Source organism: Barbus barbus, assembly GCF_936440315.1.
Source record: "Barbus barbus genome assembly, chromosome: 9".
NCBI lineage: Eukaryota > Metazoa > Chordata > Actinopteri > Cypriniformes > Cyprinidae > Barbus > Barbus barbus.
In genome coordinates this window covers 17,815,825-17,828,653 of record NC_136737.1, presented here as the reverse complement: position 1 = coordinate 17,828,653, position 12,829 = coordinate 17,815,825, and positions in this window count along the sequence as shown.

Genomic DNA, 12,829 nt, shown 5'->3' with positions numbered 1-12,829 from the left:
TCTGTTTATTTATTAATCTAGCCACTGTGCTAAATAAGAACCTTGGATTGTTTTCGTTATTATCTATGAGTTTGCGGATATGCTCTGCCCTGGCAGCTTTGGTGGCTGGGCCTGGACGATAACGCGGAGCCATATAATTAATATCAGTAATACACAGCATGAGAAATGATCAGTAACATCATCACTTTGAGGTACGATATCTATATCGGTAAGATCAATTCCATGCGATATAATTAATTCTAGCGTATGATTAAAACGATGAGTGGGCCCGGTGACGTTTTGCTTGACTCCAAAAGAGTTTATTAGGTCAGTAAACGCAAGTCCTAATGCATCATTTGTATTATCAACGTCAATGTTAAAATCTCCGACAATTATCACTTTATCAACATTAACCAATAGATCTGAAAGGAAATCTGCCAATTCTTTTAGGAAATCTGTATATGGCCCTGGCGGTCTATACACAGTAGCCAGAGCAAGAGATAGGAGAGATTTATTTTGCATATCTAACAGTGTAACATTAAGCAGAAGTATTTTGGATGTGTTAAACCTCCTGTATCCTGTTTTCTGAGTAACATTGAGAATATCACTATATATTGTTGCAACACCGCCGCCACGACCAGTCTGACGGGGCTCATGTTTATAACAGTAGCTTGGTGGAGTAGACTCATTAAACCAAAATACTCATTTGGTTTAAGCCAGGTTTCAGTCAGACAGAGTACATCAAAATTATTATCTGTGATCATTTACAATAACTGCTTTGGGTGCGAGTGATCTAATGTTTAGGAGCCCAAGCTTTAAAAATAGTTTTTGTTCATTTATTTTGCGTTTTTCTGGTTTAATCACGATCAGATTTTTTCTAGATCCTGCATTAAATTTATATTTTGACCTCGCTATTCGGGGAAAAGACACAGTCTGTATAGATTGGACAATGCAAGTACTTCTATCATTTAAGTGGGTAGAACAAAAGTCATCATAGTAGTTATTTGAGAATTGGCTTACTAGTCAGATGGACCGTAGCGTCCTGGAGATGTTGTCCGACAGGAGTTCCGCTCCGACTCTGCTGGGGTGCAGGCCATCAGCACGAAAAAGCCTAGGACGCTCCCAGAAAAGATTCCAATTATTAACAAAGAGCAGTGTCCTGGGTGCACAGGGCCTGTGCAGAGAAACACACGGAGTAGAGGTGGTGGGAGTGTTAGCAGCGTGCTGTATACTTACCCCGGACTTGTGAGTGTCAGCCCGGGATGTTTCCAGCGCGGCTCTCCGCTCTCTCAGCTGGGCCTGCTTCTCCACCAGGTCGCGGATCTGCTTCTCCACGGCCTCCAGCTCCAGCTACACCGAATGCAGCTCGAATGTGTCCTCACCTGCACTCAAAGGTAGACACAAATCCGCCATTTAAGCAAGTAACAGTGAAACAATGGTAATGAGTGTGAATAGCGTATTAGCAGTGTAAGCGAGATTAGCGGCAGCCACGCTGCCGATGCTAACGGGCTATAAGCTAATAGCAGACTCGAGAAATCAAAATAAAACTAGTGATAACAAGACGCTCTGATTGGTTTTGTTTTAGAATGCTATAGGGGATATATTCACACGTTATAGAAACAAAAATGATAGTGCATAAAATTGTTTTTAAGATTTTTAAGAAAATAGATGATAAAGAATCAATTTGATGGAGCTCAAACTCAAAACACGCAGTCACAAAGCACACATCTTTTCTTAAAAAATAAATAAAGGAATAAAAAGGTCATGGCTGAGTGCTAAAATGAAGCAATAAGCCAAGAAACCAATAAGCCAGTATAAAGCATTTACTACATTTAAGGGGCAAAAAATGAAACGAAGCCATCTTTGCTATAGTAAACTCAACAGTATATTTACAATATAACTACAATGACTTAGCTGAGAAATTATAATAAACTATGCTTGGCAGAAGAATATTATCAATATGTGTAGTTATTGTACATTGAATATTATAATATATTATTGCTAACACTTCTGAACCCGAATTATGGAATTATGGAATTATGGACTTAAATTTGAATAAATGAAAACTAAAAGACCTTCAAATCACATGAGCCAATATTTTAGTTGGTACGGGGCCAACAAAAGGCTGAAAAAGCAAGACATTTTTAAAAGATTCAGCTGGTAGCACATCTAGCAATGAATTAAGTTAAGTGACATCAGGTCTGTAACATAATTAGCTATAAAAGGGATGTCTTAGAGTGGCAGAGTCTCAGATGTAAAGATGTGCAGAGGCTCTAACATCTGTGAAAGAGTGTGTAAAAAGATTGTGGATTGTGGAAACAATGTTCCTCAACGTCAAATTGCAAAGGCTTTGCAAATCTAATAATTTACAGTGTATAACATCCTCAAAAGATTCAGAGAAACTGGAGAAATCTCTGTGCGTAAGGGACAAGGTCGAAGACCTTAGTTGGATGCCCATGGTCTTCAGGCCCTCAGACGACACTGCATCACTCATCGGCATGATTACTAAATGGGCCCAGGAATACTTCCAGAAACCACTGTCGGTTTCAAAATGGAAAAGTGTTCTATGGTCAGACGAGTCCAAGTTTGACATTCTTGTTGGAAATCACGGACACCGTGTCCTCTGGGCTAAAGAGGAGGGAGACCTTCCAACGCGTTATCAGCATTCAGTTCAAAAGACAGCATCTCTGTTGGTATGGGGGTACATAAGTGCATAAGGTATGGGCAGCTTGCATGTTTTGGAAGGCACTATGAATGCTGAAAGGCATATAAACGTTTTAGACCAAGATAAACTCCCCTCCAGACAATGTGCATCATTTGGCGCATCATTAAACGAAAAATACTTCAAAGACGACCACAAACTCTTCAGCAGCTGGAAACCTATATCAGGCAAGAATGGGACCAAATTCCAACACCAAAACTCCAAAAACTCATAACCTCGAAGCCCAGATGTCTTCAAACTGTTTTGAAAAGAAGAAAAGATGCTACATCATGGTAAACATGCCCCCGTCCCAACTGTAGCAGGCATCAAATTTGAAATGAGCTCATTTGGTGCATAAAATTTAAAAATTTCTCACTTTAAACATTTGTTATGTTATCTATGTTGAATAAAAATTGTGAATAAAATATTGTTTCATGTGATTTGAAATTGTTTTAGTTTTCATTTTATTCAAATAATAAATAAAATAAAAACGTCCCAACATTTCCGGAATTCGGGTTGTACAATAAGGTTCCATTTGTTAACATTATAATTATATTATGTATAAATGCTTTTAACATGAACTAACATTGTTCTAAAACATTTTAAATCCTAGTTTATGTTAATGTTAAGTTATGTTATGTTATGTTATGTTATGTTATGTTATATTAAAAAAAATAAAACAATAAAAATTATTATTTACTTACACTCATCACCCAAGGTCTTAGTCACTCTGACCATGTTTGTTTTGTGCAAAATAAATAAATAAATATTCACAATAATAAATAAGTAAAATAAAATAAATATAAACACTTTTTTGCATGTATGCTACAATATATTACAAGCCTTCTAAAGTCATATGAAATTTAAGTGGTTGTTTACTATAAATCTTGAACTCTTGAACTGAATCAGTGAATAAAGCAGGTTTTGAGCCGGTTCTCTTCAGTGAACTGGCTTATTTGGTTTGTAAATTGGACAGAATGATTTATTCCGATTCGTTCATTGGATATTTCATGGATTTGGTTCATCCAATCAGCTTTTAGAGCTCAAACGGTCTTGTTTATGTTTGTTTTCCGAGGTGCCCTGGTTCGGTCCTCTCAAAATAAAATATATTTATAAATAATTTGCTACAAGTTTGTTTTGCTATAAACATTGCGAACAACATTCCCGAGTTTGTAAATGACAGATTGATTTTAAATTACTGAACAGTGTGAGTTGAAACACAAGCTCACAGTGGTTTGTCGAACAAACACGAAAGGCAATTGTTTTTTTCCATGCAACAGCCTTGAGGAAATTACAGTATGATTGTGTGTGCATCGTGTTTTGCATCGGTGTGAATGTCAGTGCTTTCAGGAAAGAGAAAAAATCAATGGAGACTTCATCTCAAATGAAACAGGACCTCATGGGACTGGTGTCTCACCTCTGTACCTGATGATCTGGGAAATGAACCGTATTCACACTTCAGTAAATTACTGCACAAACATGTCAGAATACAAATTATTAGCATCTTTATGATTATGTTTGCTTCCTTGCACTGTAAAAAATCATAATGTGAATATACCAACCTATTTAAATGACCTAAAATATACTGATTTGTTAAAATAATGATCAAATAATTATGAAATTCTACTTTAGAAATAAATGGCTCATTTTAATTACAAAAGAATGTAACAATATTTTACAGTAAAAGTAACTAAATAGTTTGTTAAATATAATTAATAATATATTCATATATTATTCACATTATTCACATAACAATATATAATACATTAGACTGATAAGATAAAAAGCACATTGTCTTATTAATCTGTGTTTTCCTTTGTATATATTAAAATAACTTTTTTTTTTTTCTTTTTTTTTTAATTTAGCAGTGTTAACTTTCATATTTAATATATTTCTCCGTAAAATTACAAATTTTACCTTTTTATTGTGTGGATGGAAAGAGTTCTGAATGAATATTAACTTAATCAACTTACAGAAAATATAATTAGTAAACATAAAATACATATTTTACAGTAGAAGCAACTGAATTGGTTTGTTATTATCATTATAATAACATTTCAATTCACATATCAGCTTATATAATAATAATTAAAATTCAAGTGTGATTTTTTTATTTTTTGTCCAAAAATGTTTACAGTATTATTGTATACTTAAGAAACCAATTATTCATATTTCAATTACCAATATACAATAAAACACCAATAATTTAACAGGTCTCTTAAAATCGAAATACATTTGATTAATGTTTATTATATAAAATAATTATATAAAATAAATATATAATATATTTGACAAATTACAGGGTATTTTTAAAATGTCCAATAAAGTATTTTATGGTACAGTTAGACATATTGTCCACGCATGTAATTTTTCATTGTATATGGCATTGTATATTAAGCAGATTAAGCATTTTTTCCCCCAGCATGGTTGGAGAATGTCTCCAAATGAATTTGCAAACTTTAAGAAACAAGATTCACAGTTAACATATCTATAAGCGTCTGTTCAATAATTCAGGTTCACATCCATATCAGCCTATTACACTCAACATTAGCCATCTCTCTCTCTCTCTCACACACACACACACACACAGACATGTGAGAGTGTAAACACAATCAATTCAGCAGCATACAAACGCACCCGAGTGTGACTGTTCACACGCACAAACACTACCAGAGGAACGTTTGTAACCTCTTCACCTGAATCACGCCAGCATTTCTTCTGCCCCTCTTCAACCTGCAGTGCTAGTCCTCATTTCTTTATCATTCCCTCCCTCCTTCAGTGCATTTCTTCCCCCTGGTAAGGAATAATAATTATATAAACAGTCTGGATGATAGTGGAGAGTCTTTGCTGGTGGCAATAACTCAGCATCTCTGCCGGAGGATCCAAACACTTCTTACCAACTGGCTGTATTTGCAAACAGAGTATGATTTTAGCATCAGAGCATCATGTGGAAGTTAATAAGACAATTGGATTAAGATATAATATAATAATCATATTAATTTTTTAAATAATATTAAAAAAATATATTATTTTAAAAATTCATATTATATTTTAATATGACAATAACACATTTAACTCTATGAAATTATATTTTATGGTAATTCACATTGTTTAAATAATATTTAAATTTAATATTTCAATAATACATTTTACTGTAAATTATATGCTAATTAAAATTGTTACATCTATCATTTCACATATAATGTAAAAGTTACCAGGTTTATTGGCTTTAAATAATATAATATAATATAATAATAATTAAGATTTTTAATTGTTTTATACTAAAATATATTTCACTGTAAATTATATGGTAATTTAGATTGTAATAGCCATAAAACAATTTCCACAATATGTTTAAATTGCTAAACGTAAAATGACAATAATTTTTACAGTGTACATAAATCTTCACACTGAAAGCTAGTATGATTTTTATTTTGTCCCATATACTTCCATTTTAAAAATCAACATACTGTACACTAATTAGACAATACAGCAAGAGATAGCTTATGTTATATGTATATGAATGAACACAATGAGGCTTAGGAATTATTTTTCAGTCCCGGCTCATACCTGCTGCTGGTTGCTTTAGGGGACCAATTAGTGTACTGTAGATTTACAGGAGAAGCGCCTGATGAATGGCGGCTGAATAACAATGGACCTGTGTAAAAAAACAACAGCAACAAATGAGATCATTTAGCTGAATGTGAATGTACAGAAACAGTCTGTTGAGGATTCATCTATCAAAACAATCCTTCAGATGCTCTCCCTGTTGCAGCTACAAAACCATAAAAACCATATAATTAATCATGAAGCAATAATTACGAAACATTCGTTTTTCCGAAAAAAGAAATAAATAAATAAAAATAAATGCCTAGTGTTTGGCTAGATATTGGATACATAAAAACTTTGATTTGAAGTTACACATAATTAATCGAATTCATTAATTAGAATCAGGATTATTTTAGTTTAAATTTTTCTGTTCCAAAATTTGTTTTTTAAATCATATATTAGTTATTGTAAGATTTAAAAACACATAAATATTTTATTTATTTAGTGCAGTTTTTGTTTTCATTCCTAATATCATTGAAGAACAAATTATTGATGGCATATAATGATAGCTGATTACATAATACTATAAAAAAATAATAATTTAATTGTAAATCATATAGTAATTCATATTACACAGCACTGAATGTGAAAGTTACACATTTATTGGCTTTATAATATAATATAATACTTTAATTTTGAAATAATTTTCACTGTTAATTGAATTACCTGTCAACCATCTCTCTGTCAGGAACATTGAATGAAAGCATTTAGGTGAAGCATTATGTGAAAACTGCCATTGATCATTCACCCTTTAACAGTCACACTAAAATTATTTCTTGTTAAAACTGTGTTCCTGACACTACAGTGAGCAACTTTTCAGGTGTTTTTCTTTTTTTAGATTCCATTCACTAAGCGGATACACAAGTCACAAGGTTGACTTGCCCATTTAGGGTAATTCTCGGCATGAACTAAAAAGTATAACGCATTCATGGAATTTTTCATTTGTGCAACTGAAGTTTAAGGTTTTTCTTTATAAAAACATTACAGACAGTAGAATATGTTAATATATATATATATATATATATATATATATATATATATATATATATATATATATATATATATATATATATATATATAAACCCTGTTCTTAACACAACAATAAATGTAAAAGAAATCTAATAATTTAAAGTAAATAAAGAAATACATCAAAACAATATAATCGAAAAAAAAACAATAAACAAAATAATTATTAAATTACATTACAAATAATAAAAATAATAAACAATAGATTAGTGACAATCTGGATAAAATGTAAGGTAAAAGGCATAGTCAATATATATAAATGTGTGTATATATAGTCAATATAACAGAAATATAATAGAACAAATTATTAAAATGATATGGTGTGAAGTCAGGATTCTTCGTCTGGCTCGGGAGAAAAATGAGCTTATCTACAATGGCACACGAGTCTACATCTTTCCGGATTACAGTGCACTTCTTATAAAGAAACGGCGACAGTTTGACACTATTAAAAAAACTCTTCGTGCGGCTGATGTCAAATATTCTCTACTTTTTCCCGCAACTTTAAGAGTTATGGTGGATGGTAAGCCCAAACTGTTTCGTTGCCCCGAGGATGCCGATCTATTTTTCCGTGATTATTTACTCTCTACTCCGTAATTGCGGGATTCTGTGGGAGTGTGAGTAGGATCTTGAATTATTATTATTATTATTTTTTTATTTTTTTATTTTCTGATTTCTGAATTTCTCTTTTGGTTTGTGGACATTTACTCCCTATTTTCTGACTGGCGGATTCTGAATGTTATGTATATATGCTGTGATGCCAGTTAGGGATTTATTTTTTATTTGCATATATTATTGATCTGAATAGTCATGGTCCTCTTTATGTTATATTTGTATCAGACTGAACCTGTAGTAGCCTTTTTTTGGTCATTTATATACTTTTTTTCCTTTTCTTTTACTTTCAAAGTATTGATCATTCTATGTTTTTGTTTTCTTTTTATGTTTTTATTTGTGTATTTAAGTGTGTTGTTTTGCAGCTCTTACCCTTATGTTACCCTAATCGATTCTACAACTTATTTTCAATTATTAATTTATTAATTAACTTAGTGTTTTAATTATAGATTTAGTTAAGGGCTTAAAAATTGTCCATTTGAATATTAGAAGTCTTCTCCTTAAAATTGATCTTTTAAGAGCCTGGGTTTTTCTTTATAAACCTCATATTGTTACTATTTCTGAAACATGGCTACATGATCAAATTAGGGATGACGATATTAAAATTGAAATTTTGTTTTATTCAGAGCTGACAGGCCTTCTAGAGGTGGTGGTGTTGCTATATATGTTGCTGCTCATTTGAATTCTGTGTGTGTAACTCCGTTAATACCACCAGTCAATTTTGAATGTTTATTTATTCATATTTCTTTTCATGATAACAAACAGCTATATATAGGTTGTTTTTACAGACCACCATCTGCTTCTGTTGATTCTACAAAGTGTATTTTGTCAACTATTAACTCTCTAGGCATACTGAACTTATTATTTTGGGTGACTTTAATTGTAATTGGTTGGATCGTGCTTTCTCTAATGATAAATATTTATTTAGCAGCATTAATCTTACTCAGTTAATTAATGAGCCTACCAGAGTTAGTCATAACTCATCATCTTTGTTGGACTGGATATTGGTCACTAATTCTTAAATCAGGTGTAATGTCTGATTGTTTAAGTGACCATTCTGCTATATTTTGTGTCTGGAAAATACGATATTCCTCATCTTCCTCCAAAATATATTACAATTAGGCAATACAAAAATATTAATTATGATTGTTTCATTCATGACTTAGTGTCCATTAATTGGAATAGGCTTGAGTTAATTCCTTCAGTTGATGATGCTTGGAATTTTTTTTATTCTGAAGTCACTAATGTAATCAATAAGCATGCTCCTCTGAAAACAATAAGAGTTAAAGGCAGTCATCTTCCTTGGATTAACTCAGATCTGATTCATTTTTATAAACAAAGGGACAAGGCTTGGCCCGTATATCGTAAAACCAAATTATCAGAGGACTGGGAATCTTATAGACATTTTAGGAATATTTGTAAAACTAAGACAAGGAACGCAAAATCTAATTACTATAATGATTGTTTTTCTCAAGATTTTCGTAACCCCAGACATTTTTGGAACCATTTAAATAACGTTTTAAATAAGAAAAATAAAACCTCTATAAAAGAGTTAATAATAAATAATGAACATATCACTGATCCCTTACAGATATCGTATGCATTTAATAAGTACTTCACATCCTTAGGTACTTATTCTACTATTAAATATTCTGACACTCACTTTTCCAGCAGCTGTTTAAATCAATCTTTTTCTTTTAGTAAAATTTCTCCTTCTGATACTTTTAACGTAATATGTGGGTTAAAAGAATATAGTTCGCCCGGTCCGGATGGCTTGGAAGCTAAATTTGTTAAACTTGCTTCTCACATTTTAATGTATCCTTTGACTGATTTGTTTAACTTGTCTTTGTCTTCCTGTTCAATACCATCCATATGGAAATGTGCTAAGACTATTCCTCTTTTCAAAAGTGGTGACCCATCTGATTTAAACAATTACCGTCCAATTTCTATTATTTGCACTGTAGCAAAGGTTTTTGAGAAATTAATTTTGAATAAAATATCCAACTATATTAATCAGTTTAATATTTTGTCTCCATTTCAGTCAGGTTTTAGACCTAACTTCTCCACTACCACAGCTTTAATGAAATTTACCAGTGATTTGTTTATTTCTTTTGATAAATGTCAACCTACTGGTGCTATTTTTATCGATCTCTCTAAAGCATTTGATATGGTGGACCATTATCTTCTGCTTGATAAGTTACACTCTTTAGGCTTTGATCAAAATTCTCTTCTTTGGTTTAATTCCTATCTTCATAACAGACAACAATATGTTTCTTTTCAAGGCTCGAACTCGGATTATCTGGTTATTGATAAAGGTGTTCCCCAAGGATCAACACTTGGTCCTTTGCTTTTTTGTTTATTTATTAATGACCTTCCTAAAACTTGTTTACACGCTTCTATTCAGCTTTATGCAGATGATGTTATTTATTCTTCTCATTCTGATATTTCATTTATTCAGTCCTCTCTGCAGTTAGACTTTAACTCCTTAAAGGATTGGTTTTACAAAAACAAACTCGTTATTAATAAAAAGAAGTCCTGTAGTATGGTGTTCTTTAAAAGATTCCATCGTCCTCACTCTTTTGATTTAGATATTAGTTTTGAAGATGGGTCACTTCTATCTAAAGTTGTCCTATTTAAATATCTTGGTCTTTGGCTTGATCCTGAATTGTCTTTTAAGCATCACATTGATTATATTATTAAAAAATCATATGGGTGTCTAAGTTCTCTTTATCGCTCAATTAACTGTTTTTCATTTCAAGTAAGGAAAAGATTGATCTCCCAATTAATTTTTCCTATTATTGATTATGCAGATATTATTTATCAATATACTTTTGATATCAATTTAAAACCTTTAAATACTCTTCATAATTCTTTATGTAGGTTTGTTTTAAGATGTCCCTATAGAACTCATCATTGTATGTTGTATGAAGCTCTCGATTGGCTTCAACCTAAATCCAGAAGGCAATATCACTGGTTTCAGTTTCTCTTTAAATGTATTTATTTTAATTTTCCTCCTTATTTAAAACAGTTTCTGGTTCCATCTTCATCTACTTACTCCCTTCGACATATGCAGTATCCGCATTTTCTTGTTCCCAGAATCTTTACTGAAGTCGGTCGTAGGTCTTTTCGATATAAAGCTCCATTTGACTGGAACAATCTCCCTTCTTCTCTTAGATCAATTACATCTTTCCGTCTCTTTAGGATCAATTTACTATCTCATTTGAAAATAACCTGCTTATGTTTTTAATTTTGGGTTGAGAATTGTCTTTAAGTTATATTAATTCTTGTTTATTATTTTTTTTATATATTTGTATATTGTTTGTATATCTGTATATTTGTTTTTTATGCTTGTACTAAAATATGTTTTCTTGTATGTATATGCTTTTGTTTATAGTTGTAGACTGTGGGTCGGTGAATAGGGTAGTGAGCTGTTGTTTTTTTTTTGGTGCATTATTTGTGTGCTGTTTTGTATTGTTTTTTGTGTGTGCTATTGGGTCCCCCTTGAAAATGCGATGTAGCATCTCAAGGGGCTTTCCCTTAATAAATTCAAATAAAAATATGTAACAAATCATTGGTTTTTGTTCAAACAAAGGAACAACTTCATCTATGATCTTGTGCAGTGCTATACCGAGTTACCACACGTACGTCTGCAAGATATCTGTTAAAGATCTCTTGATCTGGAAAGCATCTGCTATCTACAAACGTCTGACAGACGTCTTTCAGATGTCAGTTTTACAAACATTCTAAATCATCAACATCTTAAAGACATCTAATAGACATCTATTTGACATCTAAAAGGAGACGCCCTATAGACGTATTGCAGATGAGCAAACACCCTAACTAATAAGTCTTGCAGGTGTAAATGCAGACATCAAATAGACGTCTCTGAGATGTACGTGTGCTATCATATTATGATCGCGTTGCTGAGTATAGCTAGCGTTCAGTTCATTTTACCCTGACTGGGCAACTCAGCCGAGCGTTTGAGCACTTTTTCTAAAGTAAAAACAGAGATACATTTTATCACCACGCCATTTAACAAAATATACCGTTAGGAGGTGCAGAACATGAAACCCGATTAATTTTTTATTTTTTTTAAATCTCAACTTTTAACGTCATTTGCAGCAAGTTTTAGAAGGGAGGCGTCACATCAATACATTCTCGGTTTTGTCGCGGCTTTTCGGCAACAATATATTTTTGCTGCGGTGCCACCCAGTGCATATAATTGCAATAACACACTGGGGGGTCAAAAACAGGGTTTGGCGAGTTTTAATTACAGTAATTTGATCGCAAAAAAAGGTCAACCGTGCGGTTACAATGCACGTTAAAGGGTTAAATAGTAGTATTTATTATGCTAATTAACAAAACAAGACAGACAGACAGACACACACACAAAGAGAGAAGAAGAAGAACTCGCCCTGCGTCCCAATGTGCATACTATCAATCCTATCTGCCCTAAATAGTATTGAAAATTACTAATATCACATAGAATTTAGGGTGGATAGTGTGCACATTGGGACACAGGTACGGTGTGCGTTTGAGTGCGCGCACGTACAAACGAGTGGGAACACAGATACGCTGACGCACACTTTTCGCACCGTTGTTTGTACTTTCATCTGCATCACTTTATATGCGACAACACTGAGATCACAGGAGATTGGTGAAAGAAAAAGGTAAGAAACAGAGAATTGAAATATTTTCTGAGGCGCTTGGGTACTAGAGAGATGAGCTCCCTCAGGGACTGAGTTTTAGGGTGGTGGAAACAATAACAGGAAAATATACTGTAACCCACTCAAATAATTGAGTTGATGGATTGATGGATTAATTGTGATAATTTAGAATAATCGTTTTTTTTTTTATTATTATTCACAATGTATTTTATTTTATTTTAATTTTTTGCTTAATGCA